General features: G+C 36.6%; 1 pseudogene across 1 annotated transcript; it reads right to left on the bottom strand.

Moving 5' to 3' along the window:
• Positions 1-19574: 19574 nt before the first annotated feature.
• LOC101009460 lies at positions 19575-20394 on the bottom strand (annotated as a pseudogene). Its single transcript, XR_634631.4, has one exon. The product of XR_634631.4 is annotated as a peptidyl-prolyl cis-trans isomerase A pseudogene (transcript).
• Between the last annotated feature and the right edge of the window lie 392 nt (positions 20395-20786).

The raw sequence follows: 20786 nt of genomic DNA on the forward strand, positions 1-20786 counted from the left end.
GTGGAAAAGACCATCAGAAATCCCTACTCTCCGAAATTTATACATTCATGATGGGAAGTAAACAATAAGCCGGCCGGGCACTCAAGCCTGGAATCTCAGCACTTTGGGAGGCCGAGATGGGCAGATCATGAGGTCAGGAGATCAAGACCATCCTGGCTAACACGGTGAAACCCCATCTCTACTAAAAAATACAAAAAACTAGCCGGGTGAGGTGGCTGGCATCTGTAGTTCCAGCTACTTCGGAGGCTGAGGCAGGAGAATGGCGTGAACCCGGGAGGTGGAGCTTGCAGTGAGCTGAGATCCGGCCACTGCACTCCAGCCTGGGAGACAGAGCGACGAGACTCCATCTCCAAAAAAAATAAAATAAAATAAGCCAACAAGTAAATTTGGTAATTTCAGATAGTTATAAATGCCAGGAATGTAATAAAGAAAATCCAATAAGAAGCAAGGATTTGGTTTGGGTACCTGTGTACAAACTGACGTACAATGTATAATATACTTTGTCTTACAGTGGTTCATCTTTGGGAAGTGTGTCTTGCAATTAAATTACCCATGGTACAATTAGTGAAAACAAGATGCTTATAAGCATTTGATATTGTTCGTTATAGATTAGCTGCCCAACACAGGCAAATTCCCTTTAAAAATATAATTATAACCCAGATCATATAGACAGAATATTAACATGGACATGAAATATATTTAAGTGAGAAAGATAAGAAAAGGGTCATTCACTTGCTCCTTCTTGGGGCACCATGATGGATCAGAAGGGGGGTAATATTTGCCATGTTCTGAAAGGCAAGGTAGAGTCAAGAAGACTATGAATCCTGGGTTTTCTTTTATAATTTCCCTTAGACTATAAATATCTATGTTTCAATGTTTTTCTCTTGTTAAATGACAAAACTATTTGTCCCTTTTTATTGAGAGACAAACGTATAATCACCCTAAATATGAGATGATTTTTTGCTACTATGTGCACTTTGTATTTACAGAATCTATATTCATCTCTATAATGGAAAAATGCCACTGCATAATGTCACTAAAGAGTGATGATAATTTTAAAAAATAAAAAGCAGGTGTATGTTTTAGATCACAAACTCGAGAAACCCTAAGATCTTTTTTTTCTTTTTTTTTTTTTCCTGAAACTGTCACTCTGTCATCCAGGCTGGAGTGCAGTGGCATGATCTTGGCTTGCTGCAACCTCCACCTAAGGTCATTTTTGTCATAGCTGATTTGATAAACAAGTTGTGCACCTTCCCAACATGTATGTTTCCAGTAGTACTATGCAAAATGAACTAGAATTATTAAAAAAATGAAAAAGCAGTTCAACTTCTAGGTGGTGGAGGATGTCTACTTTGTTGATACATTTATTCACATAAGAGTTTTGGAAAATAATATTAAATTAATTATTTAATAACATTAAATTAACTATGCCCCATTCTCCTAGAATTTTAGCAAAGAAAGCATCTTCCCTTTATGTGGCTATCACATCAAATGTAAAAAATAAAAATAAAAAGTAAACTTTCTTTAACAGGCCAAATTACACTTCCTTTAAAACATGGGGCCAGGGTGGTGGCTCATGTCTGTAATCACAGCACTTTTGGAAGCCAAGGCAGGAGGATCATTTGAGCCCAGGAGTTCAAGACCAACCTGGGCAACACAGTGAGAACTCGTCTCTGCAAAAAATTAAAAAATGAGGCAGGAGGATCACTTGGCCCCAAGAGGCCAAGGCTGCAATGAGCCATGATCATGCTACTGCACTCCTACCTGAGTGAAAGAGTAAGACCCTGTCTCAAAAATAAATAAAATGAAACATGGATGGCTTGGCCCCCAGAATGCTAATCACACTAGCTTATAGCAGAACAGCTGCTGCCTAATCAAAGAGTTTTGGTCAGTACAACAGGACAGAGAGGAATAAATTTACCTCAGCCAAAGTGCCAGTGACAATGTAACTGTAGATAATATAATCCATGAAATTTTCAAAAGTAACAAAATTACTCTGAGAAAGTACCTCAAAGTCAGAGCCAAAGATAATACCACTAGATTTTTAGATCTAAAATTTATCTTCCACAGTATGGAAACAAAATATACATATTTAAATCATTTTAGATAACATTGTCCGGAAAATGATGAGTTTAAGACACTATTGTATTCATTTATCAATCTATTTGCAACCATAAATAATGACCCATTTTGCATTGAGAAAACTATGAAATAATTTTTAAAACAACTTTTTGGTATTATAGATATTCCAAAAGTAAAAGATGATTTGTTTTAAGACAAAAGCCTCTATTCAACTAGGTACACAGATATAAAATGAAAAAGTATCCCAGCTACGTAAAAAATACAATAGTCAGACGTGTGATTCTGGCTATGTTATAAAGAACACAGAGTATCATCCTGCATGCCATTGTCCACATGGGCCCCATGACAGGTTTTGGTACAATTGTGTATGTTTGTTGCCCTTCTTTTTTTTTTTTTTTTAAGTTTTAGCTTCAGGGAGCACACATGCAGGTTTGTCACATGGGTGTATTGGGTCGTACTGTGGTTTGGGTTTCCAGTGGGCCCATCACCCAAGTAGTGAACTACCCACAGATAGTTTTTCAGTTCTTGTCCCCCTCCCCTCTTTTGGAGCTCCCAGTGACTATTATTTCCATCTTCATGTTCATGTGTACCCATTGTTCCTTACTTACAACTGAGAGGATGGGGCATTTGATTTTATGTTTCTGTGTTATTTCACTTAGGACAATGGCCTTCAGCAGCATCCATGTTGCTCCAAAGGACATGATTTCTTTCTTTTTTATGGCTGTGTAGTATTCCATGGTGTATGTGTACCACATTTTCTTTATCCAATATACTGTTGATGGATATTTAGGCTGATTCCATGACTTTGTTATCAGGAATGATGCAGGCTTAAACAGGACATTTAGGAGCAAGCATTTATCTTTTCTTTCAATTCTTTGCTCTTTGCTAAAGATACACGGGCACAGTGAAGCGTCATAGCATGGGCAAAACTGAAGACAGGGTCGAATGGCCTAAATAACTTTCAAACCAGCTATGCTACTACTGAAGATTGTAAAGAGCTATCCACTTACAGAATGTTTGAATTTACTGTGCCTTTCCACCTTGAATTCAAAATTAATTTGTACCTCATTTTGTCTATAAATATAGAGCTTGGAGTTATTCAGTGGATAGTTTTCACCTTTTCTTCCAATTTAAGAGAGTGCATCTTGCCCTCGTTGTCTTCAGATCTCCCACTATTTGACATGGCTGTAATTTTGTACATAACAACGATTTTCAATATGTGGAGGTAAGTAAAAGGCTACAGTGTTTTCTTTCCCAAATTGTGGAAGTAAAACAAGTTAATAATATATCTTCTAATCTTAAAATAATACCTTGTTTTTCTGACATGCTTCCATGACAATAACAGAGACCTGCCCTCTAATGTCACATTAAATCTGCAGAGCAAATATTACACATAAAATATTTCAAAGGTATGTGAAAATTTTCTTAACCCTTAGGTTAGCCAAATAATAGTTGATGGTCAACAGAATTCACCTTTATTTAGTCCTTTTTCTTTTAATTTGCTGCTACTTCTCTCCTATTCTCCATTATTTTCTTCTTTTGAACTATTCTAAACAGACTGCTCACATGGATCTAATACTGGCTGTTTGTGTCAGTCATTAACAGTCCCTAAAAACAGTATAATTGCTTTTAACTCATAGGTATCTTCATAATTTCGGTTGCTATCATTGTTCAAAAATATGGGCTAGTAACATGTTATAAATGCTATGTGTTCTTGAAATATTTTTGTTACATTTTGTGGAAGACACAGAAGCACCAATGCGGAATTTAAGAAGAGAGAATGAATCCATGTTCTTGGTGGAGAATGTCAGGCATGTGGAGGTTTATACTTGGCTTGTCTGATGGCTACTTTGACTCCTGCTGAGGAGGTGTTGTAAAGGCTGATGAGATAGCAGCCCATACAAGGCACCAAGCTGGAGCCAGAGACAAACCAGGCCCACCCACCCTGTCTAGACTTTATAGCTTTGATTTTGTTGTTTCTAGTTATATTGTTGCACAAACTTGTAGGAATTGAGTCATTTTGTGATAATTTAATAGTATATTGATTTTAAAAGAACCAAAGTAACAGGGAACGGGCTGTATGAATGTACAGATGTTAACATTTTATAATTTAAAAGTAAAAAAATTATCTCCATACACCACAAATGTACATTTTTCTCTAAGTATCCCATTAATCTAGGTATTCACCAGATTTCAGCCTTCAATCCTCATTAATCCTCAACCTCACAATCTCCATGGGGGCAGCTTCTGTTCTCATGACTCCAGTTATATCAGTAGATTTATAATCTCCAAATCTGTATCTTGAACTGGTCTACTCATTTGAGCTCCAGACCCATATATGTGACTGCCTGCTAAATATCCTGCATCTTTCCTACTTTACATTTCCAAATCTGAATGAATTCCACCTCCACTACCCATAGTGTTCTTTATCTTTGTACGCTGTCAGCAAATGCCGTCACCATTCACCTAATCATCAAAAGCAACACTGAGGTCTTGGCTTCTTTCTTCTTCGTCACCTCAACGCGAACAATTCTGGTCTTCTAAATTCTTTTCGTATCTAGATCTCAAAGCTGCCCATTCCCTTAGACAATTCCTTTATAATATACTAGGATAGCCCAAGATCCTAGAAGACTACTAGATATAGACTCTCAGTTATGCTTTCAATAAATATTTGTTAACTGCTTGATCACCCAATTCACCAAGTAGAATACACTTAATAGATCTAATATAGATTTTAACCATTTTATATATCATTTGTTTAGCAAATTTCTCACATACTCATGAGGCCAGATTTTTGATAAGACACTGAATCATAAAACGATGCTGATCAAATCCATAGAAAATATTTCTACTCTATTTACTATAAGCCAGAGATGTATTATATCAGAGTTCCATTGGCACATGGATTTCATCTTCTTTTGAGTACTCAGGCTGAGCAAAAATTACTAGAGAGTGCAAGGGAATAGAAGAAGTTGGACAGAGGAGAGGATTTGGGGTTATTTAACCTTATTTTTCGTACCTTCTAAAGTCAGATTTATCTACATTCAGTATAGTTTTAGATCTACAAATTGGTATATGATCTTGACAAACCAGAAAAGAAGAAAGAATGTGTCAGCAAATTTAGTTCTGTCTTGACTGAACGTTACCTTGTTGGAATTGTCCTTTTGTGTGCCATCTATTTCTTCAACATTCTAAATGTAAGAGGTATGCTGCTTGTGTTAGCATTGATATGATCCCGGAATTGTTAACTCTACATTTTGGCCAAACCTTTGTTTTCCATGATAAAAGTGTCCAAATCCACCTGAGATATTGAGCTTACCCCCCAATCACAGCTAATGACCTTTTTCTTTGGACTATCTTTGACCCTCACCTTTGGTAATGATGAGTGACTAGGGAGAACTACTTGGGGAAAGGTAAATTAGCTTCACATTCTTTATATTTAATCTCAAAAGAAAGTCAGATTTATATATTCCCTAAAGAGACAGACCAGCTCCTAGGCCTACAAGAGGTGAAGATAATTTCATTAAATGTATTAACTTATTGATACTCAAAGTGTAGTTTACAAACCAGCTATACTGACATAACTGCTAGCTTGTGAGGAATACAGTATCTAGGGCTCCATTTCAGATATACTGTATTATAATCTTTTTACAAGATCCCTAGGTGATTCTAATGCATATTAAAGTGAGATGAGCTGTATTAAATATCTCAAACAATAATGTATCAAACAAGGAATATTGATCAATTATGAACACTATTTTTAAAATGCTTGTCCCAGAAGAAAATGATCAGAATCTATTCCAGTAGAGTTTAAAGACGTCAGTCTTAAAGTATTTGCATTGGCAGAGTCATTCCTACTGTGAGCTCATCCTCTATAAGCATTTCTCCAAAAGTAATATATGCCTAGCATTTATATCTGTCCTTAGGAGGTGGAGGAATGAGGAATCACAAACCCACTTATGATCAAAGACATCCTGGATTAGATGTGGGCACCTTAAAGCACTGATTAAAGCTCATGAGCTCCTTATTCACTCTATATGGTTATTCTTATTATAGCAAAAATCCTTATAATTTTTTATTCTTCTTATAGATTCAGCAGAGAGCCTTATTTGACATCTAATTAAACTGTTCCAACTCTGAACTCTTCATCAGTTTGAACAATTCTTGTGTGACTCTTTTTGCCCATAAAATTTGTCACTGTGTTTATATTTAAGTTTGGAAAAACTCAAGCCTATAACAATTTATGACAATTAGATGTCCAGTGCCTTGGTTTCTTACTCTCTTTCTTCCTTTTTATATAGTCTTTATTCTTTTCTTTCATTCTTTTCATCCTTCTTTCTTTCCTTTCTTCCCCATCCCTCTCCTTCCCTTCCTCTTTTTATTTCTTGCTTTCTTCCCTACTTCTTTCTTATTACTTCTAAACCATTAATACAGTAAATATCTCTTTGTTTAAACCATTGTGCAATCTACATACTTAGGAAATATAATATAAGAATTTCCCTTGTACATTCTTCCAGATTGATAAACAGTATCCTCAGAAAATATGACTGCAATTTTCTGTATCAGATGAGATTAGGGAATAAGGAATGTCAAACGGTTGGGATCAAGGAATAAAATATCCATTTGCCAAAATCATTGTTTTAAATAAGGCAAATCTTTGTGTCAGGCCCAATGTCCATTCATAAGAAATAATAGAACTTCTCTTTTGATAATCGAATGGTGAAAATTCCCTGCACACTGGCAAGCAGTGAAGAAATGTTGCTTCAAGCAGGATTATAGATGCCTTTAAATCATACCGGGTAAGGCTGCCTATGTAAAGAACTAGTTCAAATTTTTTTTTAAAAGTCATGTATATTGAGAGCAAGTGGGTATGACAAAAAGAGCGTTAAACTACAAGCTGGCAACTCAGAGAGCTAGTCCTAGGTTCTGCCATTCTCTGGCAATCACTGATGAGTTACTTCAAGTCTTGGACCCTCATGTATTCAACTGTAAAATGAGAAATCGGATCTTTCTAGTCCCTTCCAATTTCAATATCCTTTTTTCAATGATTTGTCATAAAAACGATGTCAAAAAATAGTAGTGAGGTTTAAATGAAATAAGTGAAGAGAAAAAAAAGGAATATGAAAGAGAGTGGGTTGAAGTATGGAATGAAGTCGTTCCATACTGCTATGGATAAATATACAGCTATATATAGCTGTATGAATGAATAAATATACATCTATTTATTTATGAACAAATGAGGTCAATTTAACAGGCAAATTTTTGCTATGCTTGTGGTCTATGGGTGTTCTAAATATGACACAGTCTTTGCTCACTGGCAGGTCAGAATCTCATCTGGTCACTAGGCTAAATTTCAGCAGTGAGCTTGAGATCCCACAGAACATGAAGGGTGTGTTTTCAGGAGATGATATAGATTCCTAGGGACCATTACTACAGAGAGAAGCACTCTCTGTTCTGTTTCACAGATGCTGCTTGACAGCAAACACACAAGCATTGAGTATATTACTTGTTTTTTCCTGTGCTTTCTATGTGAATGAAAGGGGTCGAGAAAGCAGAAAGTATCAGTAAGAGTTCTCCTAATAACTCCAAAATAGATTCTGACAGTTTGAGAGAAAATTAAGTTTTTAATTTCATCATTTCATTCTTTGAGTCTCAGAAGACTAAGACTCTCCTTCCTCTTTCTTTCTTTTGGTTTTTTTTTTTTTTTAGACGGAGTCTTACTCTGTCTCCCAGGCTGGAGTACAGTGGTGGAAACTCAGCTCACTGCAACCTCTGCCTCCCAGGTTCTAGTTGTTCTGCCTCAACCTCCCAAGTAGCTGGGATTACAGGCATGTGCCACCATAAGCCAGCTAATTTTTGTTGTTGTTGTTGTTGTTGTTGTATTTTTAGTAGAGAGGGGGTTTCACCATGTTGGGCAGGCTGGTTTCAAACTCCTAGCCTCAGGTGATCCAACCATCTCCCAAAATGCTGGGATGACAGGCATGAGCCACTGTACCTGGCCCCTCTTTTTCTTTCAATGTATTTATTTTGGGAAAATTATCTTGAAACTTTGAAACTTTCCCACTTAACTACTCTATGATTTCTGCAGAGTCTGAGTAACTCCCAAAATTCAAAGATCACAGTTCTTTACAAGTCCGCTCAGTATAACATGCTTGTGTTCACACAGAGAAATGAACTGTAGTATTTCATGCTCGTTCCGAGTGTTAACTGTTGGCGGAGCAAAACTGTCGGTAATCCTTTCCCCAGCTGCAAAATAACCTCTGGGTATCATATCATTAGATCTAATGACAATAAAAATGCACAATAACTTAACAAATCTACAATTAATTAACTTATTAAGACAAAAAATTAAGATTACCGAAGTTTCACATGCTGATATCAAATGATCTTATTTATAGAAGGTACATATTAAATTTGTTTGTTATATCACACGAAATTTACGTTAAATTTAACTAACTTCATCTGACAGTGGTTTATTTGGCTAGGATGCACAGTAGTATATACTTGCCAGGAAGATTGCTGTTTAATAAGCAGAAAATAATTGAAAGCATAAATGTTTGTGGAGGACTGGAATGTTCTACACTAAGACTAAATTTCACTGATGTATTATTTTTAAATTATAACAGCAGTTTGGAATGTCAAGTGTCTGATGTACCGTGTACTATGAAACGATACACAAATACCCTCTATTTTGAGACAAGTCTAGTAGTTTTAGTCTTTCCACTGCCCCCCAGAGGGGGTAAAAACAACAAATTAAAGGAAAAAAACTTCTCTACAGTCAGCTACTATAAATCAACATTAGGAGGAAATTATTCTGCTAAAGGGTTTCTTCAGAAATTTGTGTGTGGAAACCATCAGCCAAAGCAAAACAAAACAGAAAAATATAGAGAGAAAATTTTTAAGTGACAAAGAAATCCTCAGCTGGAATTTATACTTAGCAAGTGTGCTAGGGATGGGGTGTCAGGCAGCTGTATAATGCATGCTTTCCTGGTGTAAGGCAGGAAATGGAGCATTTCTAAGCACATCCCATTACTTAAATGCATGAAAGCACTCACTGGAACAGCTGGGTTTTTTTCAAAGCTTTTACCCTTCATTTAGTCTGGATAAAGTAACTCATTTTAAAGTTAATTGTAGGTTGCTCTTAAATACAGTGTGAGGGGTCTCCAATTTATGATTCTCCTTTTCTTTATGGCAAAGATAAAAGTACTGTGTGTGCATGTATATGTATGTGAGTGTGTTTCAGTTGAAAGGCTTTAATATGTTTATTTCCTAGAGGATACTAATGGTCTTCTTAGGAGAGATATATTTTTGTTCTATTGATATGTTTCTGGGTAACCCTTTATTCTTTCTTCATTTTAATATATGTTTTATGCTTATCACTCTTCTAAGCAATTCTCAATAGAGTTTGATCAGAAAACGTGATGCCTTTGATCAGAAAAGGTGTTTCCACTATTTTACAGTCTAATAAAAGCTATTTTTCAGAAAATAAACATTAAAAGTTTATTAATGTCACTGTACACTGCCAGTGGGAGATATAGATGCAAAAGTTCTGGTCATCAACTTTCAGGAGGCTTATAAATTAATCTACAAGATAAATTTTAGGTAAATATTTTATGTATAAATATACAAACACATTATATTTGACTTCCACATTATATAATGGCACATATAATGAGGGAAGTTACATTTATATTTATTCTTCAATGCTTTTTAAATTTTTATATTTTAAGTTGCCAATAAAAAGTGTATACATTTATCATGTATAATACGTTGTTTTGAAATACAGTATGTATACGTTGTGAAATGACTAAATAGAGCTAATTAACATATGCATTACCTCACATACTTATCATTTTTCTGTGGCGAGAATGCTTAAAATCTACTCTGTTAACATTTTTCAAGAATACAATACGTTCTTATTAACTATGGTCACCACATTGTACAGTAGATTATGGTAGATCACTTGAACTCCAATCTACCGGAAATTCTTTATCCTTTAACCAACATTTTCCCATAACCACTATTCTATTTTCTACCGCTATGAGTTCAACATTTTTAGATTCCACACATAAGTGAGATCACTTGGTATTGATCTTTCCATGCCTGGCTTATTTTACCTAACATAATGTCCCCTAGGTTCATCCATATTCTTAAAAAATGAAAAGATTTCATTCTTTCTTCAGGCTGAATAGAATTCTATTGTGTGTGTGTGTGTATGTGTGTGTGTGTCTGTGTGTGTATACACATACCACATTTATATATATATATGTGGTATGGTGTACATGCCACAATTTTTAAATCCATTCATCCATTGACGGACACTTAGGTTGGTTCCATGTCTTGGTTATTGTGAATAATGCCACATTGAACATGGGAATACAGATATCACTTCAAAATACTGATTTCATTTCCTTTGGATATATACCCAGTAATGGAATTCCTAGATCATATAGTAGTTCTTTATTTAATTGAGGAACCTCCATTCTGTTTTTCATAGTGACTGTATTAATTTACATTCCCACCAGCAGGTGGATTCCCTTTTATTCACATCCTCTCCAACATGTATCTTTTGTCTTTTTGATAATAGCCTTCCTAATAGGTGTGAAGTGATGTATCCTTGTGATGTGAGTTTACAAATTTCCATCATAATTAGTAATATTGAGCATTTTTCATATACCTGTTGGCCATTTGTATGTCTTCTTTTGAGAAATGTCTATTCAGATCCTTTGCTCTTTTTAAATTGACTTGTTTTCTCACAATTGAGTTGAGTTCCTTATGTTTTGGAAAGTAATCTTTTAACAGATATACGGTCTGCAAATATTTTCTCCCATTCTGTAGGTTGTCTCTTCGCTCTGTTGATTGTTTCCTTGGCTGTGCAGAAACTTTTTAGTTTGATGTAATTTCATTTTTCTATTTTGGCTTTTGTTGCCTGTGCTATTAAAGTCATATTCAAAAAAGTCATTACTTAGACCAATGTAATGGAACTTGTTTTCTTCTAGTAGTTTTACAATTAAGTCTTTAATCTATTTATAGTTGATTTCCATGTGTGGTATGAGATGACAGCTGAATTTCATTCTTCTACGTATGGATATCTACTTTCCCAGCATCATTTATTGAAGAGGCTGTCCTTTCCTCGTTCTGTGTTCTTGACATCTTTGCCAAAGATCAATTGACTCTAAATGCATGAATTTATTTCTATGTCTTTTTTCCATTCCCTTGGTCTATGTGTTTGTTTTTATGGAAATATCACACCATTTTGATTACCGTGGTTTTACAGTATATTTTGACATCAGGAGTATGATGTCTCCAGCTTTGTTCCTTTCGCACAAGATTGCTTTGCTATTCAAGGTCTCTTGTGCACTCCATACAAATTTTAAATTTGTTTTTATGTATTTCTGTGAAAAATGTCCTTGCAATTTTGATAAAGATTGCATTAAATCCGTAAATTACTATACATAATATGTACATTTTAACACTATTAACTCTTTCATCCTATCAACATGGGATATCTTTTCATTTTTTGTGCCTTTAGTTTTTATCAATATTTTATAGTTTTCAGTATACAGGTCTTTCATCTCCTCAATTAAATTTATGCCTAAGTATTTTTTGTAGCTATTTTAAATTGGATTATTTTCTTGATTTCTTTTTCTGATAGTTCATTGCTAGTATATAGACATGTTACTGATATTTGTATGTTGATTTTATATCCTGCAACCTTACTGATTGTGTTTATTAGTTCTAACTGGTTTGGGTGGAATTTTTAAGGTTTTCTACATATGAATTCATATCATCTGCAAACAGGGACAATTTAACTTCCTCCCCTTCTATTTGAATGCCTTTATTTCTTTCCCTTACCTAATTGCTGTGTGTAGTAATTCCACTGCTATGTTGAATGTAAGTGATGAGAAAGTATTCTTGTCTTGTTCCTGATCTTACAGGAAAAGCCTTCAACTTTTCACCATTGAATATGATATTAGCTGTGGGTTTGTCATATATGGCCTATATTGGGTTGCAGTAAATTCCTTCTATACCTAATTTGTGGACAGTTTTTATCATGAATGGATGTTTAATTTTGTCAAATGCTTTTTCTGCATCTATTGAAATGAGTTTGAAAGTATTGCTTATTCTTCATTTTTCTGGGGAGAAGTTTGAGAAGGATTTGTATTTGTTCTTCTTTAAATGTTTAGTAGAATTCAGCATTGAAGTCATCAGGTCCTGGGCTTTTCTTTGATGGGAATCATTCTACTATTGATTCAGTCTCCACTCACTATTGGTCTGTTCAGATTTTTTATTTTTTCATGATTTACAAATTAATATTTAATGATCAAGTTATATATTATATTTCAAGGGCAAAAATATGTTTTGCTATTACTTAGTGTAGAACCATCAGAAACTTCCATCTATATTGCTTTATTTTATAGCTATATTAAGGTATGAGTGAGGTCAATAAAATTCCCATATTTAAATTTTATGATTTAATCATCTTTGACATAAGTATATACATGTGAGATCCTTACCGCAATCAAGAAAAACATTTCCATCAACTCATATGCCCCTTTGTAATCCATCCCTTTCTCCACCCCTCTCCCCAATTATCTGTTTTTTGTTCTGTAGATTAGGTTACATTTTCTAGAATTTTATATAAATGTAATCATAGAATACATACTCTATTTTCTCCAGCTTTTTTCATTCAGCCTAATGATTCTGTGATTCACCCATGTGATTGTTTGCATTCATTTGCCTTTTTTTAACTGAAGACTAGTATCCATTTTAGGTCTAAACAACAATTTGTTGACCCATTCTTCTTTTGATTGGCTTTTGGGTATTTACCAGTTTGAGGCTTCTATAAGTAAAGCTGCTATAATGTATCATGTACAAATCTTAGACTTTTTATTGACTATCTTCCTGGGAATTAAAAGGTAGAGTTATATAGTATATGTATGTTCATTTAAGAAAGTACCAGACTCGTCCAAAGTAGTTCTATCATTTTATATCCCCTTCAGCAGTAATGAGAATTTCAGTTGATACACATCCTTACCAACACTTAACATGGTTACTTTAAAAAATCTCCACCCAAATCAACAGAATATGCATTCTTCTGAGCAGCACATTACACTTATTCTAAAATTGACCACATAATTGGAAGTAAAAGACTCCTTAGCAAATGCAAAAGAACAGAAATCACAACAAACTGTCTGTCAGACCACGGTGCAATCAAATTAGAACTCAGGATTAAGAAACTCACTCAAAACTGCACATCTACATAGAAACTGAACAACCTGCTCCTGAATGACTACTGGGTAAATAACGAAATGAAGGCAGAAATAAAGATGTTCTTCTAACTGGTGTGAGATGGTATCTCATTGTGGTTTTGATTTGCATTTCTCTGATGGCCAGAGATGACGAACATTTTTTCATGTGTCTGTTGGCTGTACACATGTCTTCTTTTGAGAAATGTCTGTTCATATCCCTTGCCCACTTTGTGATGGGGTTGTTTGTTTTTCTCTTGTAAATTTGTTTGAGTTCTTTGTAGGTTCTGGATATTAGCCCTTTGTCAGATGAGTAGATTGCAAAAATGTTCTCCCATTCTGTAGGTTGCCTGTTCACTCTGATGGTAGAATGGCAATCATTAAAAAAGTCAGGAAACAACAGGTGCTGGAGAGGATGTGGAGAAATAGGAACACTTTTACACTGTTGGTAGGATTGTAAACTAATTCAACCATTATGGAAAACAGTATGGCGATTCCTCAAGGATATAGAACTAGAAGTACCATATGACCCAGCCATCCCATTACTGGGTATATACCCAAAGGATTATAAATCATGCTGCTATAAAGACACATGCACATGTATGTTCATTGCGGCACTATTCACAATAGCAAAGACTTGGAATCAACCCAAATGTCCATCAGTGACAGACTGGATTAAGAAAATGTGGCACATATATACCATGGAATACTATGCAGCCATAAAAAAGGATGAGTTTGTGTCCTTTGTAGGGACATGGATGCAGCTGGAAACCATCATTCTCAGCAAACTATCGCAAGAACAGAAAACCAAACACCGCATGTTCTCACTCATAGGTGGGAACTGAACAATGAGATCACTTGGACTTGGGAAGGGGAATATCACACACCGGGGCCTATTATGGTGAGAGGGAAGGGGGGAGGGATTGCATTCTGAGTTTTACCTGATGTAAATGACGAGTTGATGGGTGCTGACGAGTTGATGGGTGCAGCACACCAACATGGCACAAGTATACATATGTAACAAACCCGCATGTTATGCACATGTACCCTAGAACTTAAAGTATAATAATTAAAAAAAAAGAAAGAAAGAAAAAAAAAAGAAATAAAGATGTTCTTTGAAACCAATGAGAAAAAAGACACATCATACCAGAATCTCTGGGACACATTTAGAGCAGTGTGTAGAGGGAAATTTACAGCACTAAATGCCCACAAGAGGAAGCATGAAAGATCTAAAATTTACACCCTAACATGACAATTAAAAGAACTAGAGAAGCAAGAGCAAACAAATTCGAAAGCTAGCGGAAGGCAAGAAATAACTAAGATCAGGGCAGAACTGAAGGAGATAGAGACACAAAAAAAATCCTTCAAAAAATCAATGAATCCAGAAGCTGGTTTATTGAAAAGATCAACAAAATAGATAGACTGCTAGCAAGACCACTAAAGAAGAAACCAAGAGAAAAATCAAATAGATGCAATAAAAAATGATAAAGGGGATATCACCACCAGTCCTACAGAAATACAAACTACCATCAGAGAATACTATAAACACCGCTACAGAAATAAACTAGAAAATCTAGGCCGGGCGGAGTGGCTCAAGCCTGTAATCGCAGCACTTTGGGAGGCCGAGACAGGCGGATCACGAGGTGAGGAGATCGAGACCATCCTGGCTAACACGGTGAAACCCCGTCTCTACTAAAAAATACCAAAAAAAAAAAAAAAAGCCGGGCGAGGTGGCAGGCACCTGTAGTCCCAGCTACTCGGAAGGCTGAGGCAGGAGAATGGCGTAAATCCAGGAGATGGAGCTTGCAGTGAGCTGAGATCCGGCCACTGCACTCCAGCCTGGGTGACAGAGCGAGACTCAGTCTCAAAAAAAAAAAAAAAAAAAGAAAATCTAGAAGAAATGGATAATTTCCTGGACACATACACCCTCCCAAGACTAAACCAGGAAGAAGTTGAATCTTTGAATAGTCCAACAACAGGTTCTGAAATTGAGACAATAATTAATAGCCGACCAACCAAAAAAAGTCCAGGACCAGACAGATTCACAGCCAAATTCTACCAGAGGTACAAAGAGGAGCTGGTACCATTCCTTCTGAAACTATTCCAATCAACAGAAAAAGAGGGAATCCTCCCTAACTCATTTTATGAGGCCAGCATCATTCTGATACTAAAGCCTGACAGAGACACAACAAAAAAAGAAAATTTTAGGCCACTATCCCTGATGAACATTGATGTGAAAAATCCTCTATAAAATACTGGCAAACCGAATCCAGCAGCACATCAAAAAGCTTATCCACCATGATCAAGTGAGCTTCATCCCTGGGATGCAAGGCTGGTTCAACATATGCAAATCAATAAATGCACATAAATAGAACCAACGACAAAAACCACATGATTATCTCAATAGATCCAGAAAAGGCTTTCAACAAAATTCAACAGTGCTTCATGCTAAAAACTCTCAATAAACTAGATGTTGATAGAATGTATCTCACAATAATAAGAGCTATTCATGACAAACCCACAGCCAATATTGTACTGAATATCCAAGGCAAAAACTGGAAGCATTCCCTTGGAAAGCTGGCACAAGACAAAGATACCCTCTCTCACCACTCCTATTCAACATAGTGTTGGAAGTTCTGGCCAGGGTAATCAGGCAAGAGAAAGAAATAAAGGGTATTCAATTAGGAAAAGAGGAAGTCAAATTATCCCTATTTGCAGGTGGCAGATGACGTGATTGTATATTTAGAAAACCCCATCGTCTCAGCCCAAAATCTCCTTAAGCTGATAAGCAACTTCAGCAAAGTCTCAGGATACAAAATCAATGTGCAAAAATCACAAGCATTCTTATACACCAGTAACAGACAAACAGAGAGCCAAATCATGAATGAACTCCCATTCACAATAGCTTCAAAGAGAATAAAATACCTAGGAATCCAACTTACAAGGGATGTGAAGGACCTCTTCAAGGAGAACTACAAACCACTGCTCAGTGAAATAAAAGAGGACACAAACAAATGGAAGAACATATCATGCTCATGGGAAGGAAGAATCAATATTGTGAAAATGGCCATACTGCCCAAGGTAATTTATAGATTCAATGCCATCCCCATTAAGCTACCAGTGAGTTTCTTCACAGAATTGGAAAAAACTGCTTTAAAGTTCATATGGAACCAAAAAAGAGCCCGCATCTCCAAGACAATCCTAAGTCAAAAGAACAAAGCTGGGGGCATTACGCAACCTGACTTCAAACTATACTACAAGGCTACAGTAACCAAAACAGCATGGTACTGGTACCAAAAGAGACATATAGACAAATTGAACAGAACAGAGGCCTCAGAAATAACACTACACATCTACAACCATCTGATCTTTGACAAACTTGACCAAAACAGGCAATGGGGAAAGGATTTCCTGTTTAATAAACGGTGCTGGGAAAACTGGCTAGCCCATAAGTAGAAAGCTGAAACCGGATCCCTTTCTTAAACCTTATACAAAAATTAACTCAAGATGGACTAAAGACTTAATTGTAGGACTTAAAATCATAAAAACCCTAGAAGAAAACCTAGGCAATACCACTCAGGACATAGGCATGGGCAAAGACTTTATGACTAAAACACCAAAAGCAATGGCAACAAAAGCTGAAATTGACAAATGGGATCTAATTAAACTAAAGAGCTTCTGCATAGCAAAAGAAACTATCATCAGAGTGAATGGGAAACCTTCAGAATGGGAGAAAACTTTAGCAATCTACCCCTCTGACAAAGGGCTAATATCCAGAATCTACAGAACTCAAACAAATTTACAAGAAAAAAACAACCCCATCAAAAAGTGGGCAAAGGATATGAACAGATACTTCTCAAAAGAAGACATTTATGCAGCCAATAGACATATGAAAAAATGCTCACCATCACCGGTCATCAGAGAAATACAAATCAAAACCACAATGAGATACCATCTCATGCCAGTTAGAATGGCGATCATTAAAAAGTCAGAAAACAACAGATGCTGGAGAGGACGTGGAGAAATAGGGATGCTTTTACACCATTGATGGGAGTATAAATTATTCAACCATCACGGAAGACAGTGTGGCGATTCCTCAAGGATCTAGAACTAGAAATACCATTTGACCCAGCGATCCCATTACTGGGTATATACCCAAAGGATTATAAATCATGCTACTATAAAGACACATGCACACGTGTGTTTATTGCAGTACTATTCCCAATAGCAAAGACTTGGAACCAACCCAAAGGTCCATCAGTGACAGACTGGATTAAGAAAATGTGGCACATATACACCATAGAATACTATGCAGCCATAAAAAAGGACGAGTTCATGTACTTCACAGGGACGTGGATGAAGCTGGAAACCATCGTTTTTAGCAAACTATCACAAGGGCAGAAAACCAAACGCCACATGTTCTCACTCGTAAGTGGCAGTTGAACAATGAGAACGTATGAACACAGGGAGGGGAACATCACATACTGGAGCCTGTCGGGGGATGGGGTTTAAGGGAGAGATAGCATTAGGAGAAATACCTAATGTAAATGACGAGTTGATTGGTGCAGCAAACCAACATGGCACATGTATACCTATGTAACAAACCTGCATGTTGTGCACATGTACCATAGAACTTAAAGTATAATTAAAAAAAAAAAAATCTTAGACATTTTAGTATCTGAGTTGTGGCATCTCCTTGTGATTTTAATTTGCATTTCCTTGATAACTAGTAACTTTGAACATTTTCCCATCTTCCATTAGGTTGCTTGTTGATAATTGTAAGAGTTCTTTGTATACTTGGTATATAAGTCTTTTGTTTGATATGTGTATTGCAAATAATTTTTACCAGTTTGCAGCTTGCCTTTTGATTGGCTTAATTGTGTGTTTTGAAGAGCAAACTTTTTAATTTTGATTGAAACAAAATTTTTTTGAGACAGGCTCTGGAGTAAAGTGGCGCTGTCTTGATTCACTGCAACCTCTACCTCCTGGGCTCAAGCAATCCTCCCACCTGAGCCTCCTTGAGTAGCTGAGACTACAGGTGGATACCACAATGCCTGGCTATTTTTTTTTATTTTGTTTGTTGAGACAAAGTCTCTGTCTGTCACCCAGGCTGGAGTGCAGTGGTGCCATATGGGCTCATTGCAACCTCTACCTCCGGGTTCAAGTGATTCTTGTGCCTTAGCCTCTCAAGTAGCTGAGATTACAGGCATGCACCACCACGACCAGCTAATTTTTATGTTGTTGGTAGAGACAGGGTTTTGCCATGTTGGCCAGGCTGGTCTCAAACTCCTAGCCTCAACTGATCCACCCACCTCGGACTCCCGAAGTGCTGGGATTGCAAGCGTAAGCCACCATGTACGGCCTGACAAATTTTTCAAAACACTTTTTTTCTTTCATGACTCATGCTTTTATTGTTCTAATAAGGAGACGTTTCCCTAACCCAAGATCACAGATATTTTCTCTCGTTTCTTCTAGAAATTTTATATTTAAATTTATGATTTAATTTTTTTTAATTTTTGTGGGTACATAGTAATTGTATATATTTATGGGGTACATGAGATGTTTTGATACAGACATGCAATGTAAAATAAGCACATTGTGAAGAATGAGATATCCATCTCTTCAATCATTTATCCATTGAGTTGCAAACAATCTAGTTACTCTTTATTTTAAAATGTACATTTACTATTGACTATAGTCACCCTGTTTTACTAGCAAATAGTGGGTCTTATTTATTCTTTCTAACTATTTTTTATCCCCTCCACCCACCCCCCCCCCCCCCCCCCCCCCCCCCCCCCCCCCCCCCCGCCCCACTACTCTGCCCACACTCTGGTAACCATCTTTCTATTCTCTATGTCCATGAGTTCAGTGGTTTTGATTTTTAGATCCCACAAATAAGTGAGAATGTGTGATGTTTGACTTTCTGTGCCTGGCTTATTTCACCTGACATAATGATCTCAATTTCCATCCATGTTGTTGCAAATGACTGAATCTCATTCTTTTTTATGGCTGAATAGCACTCTATTGTGTATATGTACCACATTTTCTTTATCCATTCGTCTGTTGATGGACACTTATGTTGCTTCCAAATCTTAACTATTGTGAACAGTGCTGCAACAAACAGGAATGCAGATCTCTTTCATATACTGATTTCCTTTCTTTTGTGTATATACCCAGCAGTGGGATTGCTGGATCATATGGTAGCTCTACTTTTAGTTTAGTTTTGTTTTTTTTTTTTTGACAATTGTTACTTAGTTTTTATTTCATAATCATAAACTTAACTCTGCAATCCAGCTAGGCATGGGAGAGAACAAGGAAAACATGGAACCCAAAGGGAACTGCAGCGAGAGCACAAAGATTCTAGGATACTGCGAGTAAATGGGGTGGAGGGGTGCTCTCCTGAGCTACAGAAGGAATGGTCTGGTGGTTAAGATAAAACACAAGTCAAACTTATTCGAGTTGTCCACAATCAGCAATGGTGATCTTCTTGCTGGTCTTGCCATTCCTGGACCCAAAGCGCTCCATGGCCTCCACAATATTCATGCCTTCTTTCACTTTGCCAAAGACCACATGCTTGGCATCCAACCACTCAGTCTTGGCAGTGCAGATGAAAAACCGGGAACCATTTGTGTTGGGTCCAGCATTTGCCATGGACAAGATGCCAGGACCTGTATGCTTTAGGATGAAGTTCTCATCTTCAAATTTCTCCCCATAGATGGACTTGCCACCAGTGCCATTATGGCATGTGAAGTCACCACCCTGACACATAAACCCTGGAATAATTCTGTGAAAGCAGGAACCCTTATAACCAAATCCTTTCTCTCCAGTGCTCAGAGCACGAACATTTTCTGCTGTTTTTGGAACCTTGTCTGCAAACAGCTCGAAGGAGACGCGGCCCAAGGGCTCGCCGTGGACGGCAATGTGGAAGAACACGGTAGGGTTGACCATGGCTAGTAGTACAGGACTTTCCTCGGCGGCAGCGTCTGCAAAGCCTCTACTTTTAGTTTTTTGAGGAACTTCCAAACTGTTCTCCATAGTGGTTGTACTAATTTACATTCTCATCAACAGTGTACACCTTTTTTACACATTCTTGCCAACATTTGTTATTGCCTGTCTTTTGGATATAAGCCATTTTAACTGGGGTGAGATGATATCTCCTTGTAGTTTTGATTTGCATTTCTCTGATGATCAATGATGTTGAGCATCTTTTCATATGCCCATTTGCCATTCATATGTCTTCTTTTGAGAAATGTCTTTTCAAATGTTTTGCTCAGTTTTTTATTGGATCGTTAGATTCTTTCCTATAGAGTTGTTTGAACTCCTTATATATTCTGGTTATTAGTCCTTTGTCAGATGGGTAGTTTGCATATGTTTTCTCCCATTCTGTGGGTTGTCTCTTACTTTGTTGATTGTATCCTTTGCTGTGCAGAAGTTTTAACTTAATGTGATCCTATT

The sequence above is a fragment of the Papio anubis genome, chromosome 9 (genome assembly GCF_008728515.1).
Source record: "Papio anubis isolate 15944 chromosome 9, Panubis1.0, whole genome shotgun sequence".
Classification (NCBI taxonomy): Eukaryota; Metazoa; Chordata; class Mammalia; order Primates; family Cercopithecidae; genus Papio; species Papio anubis.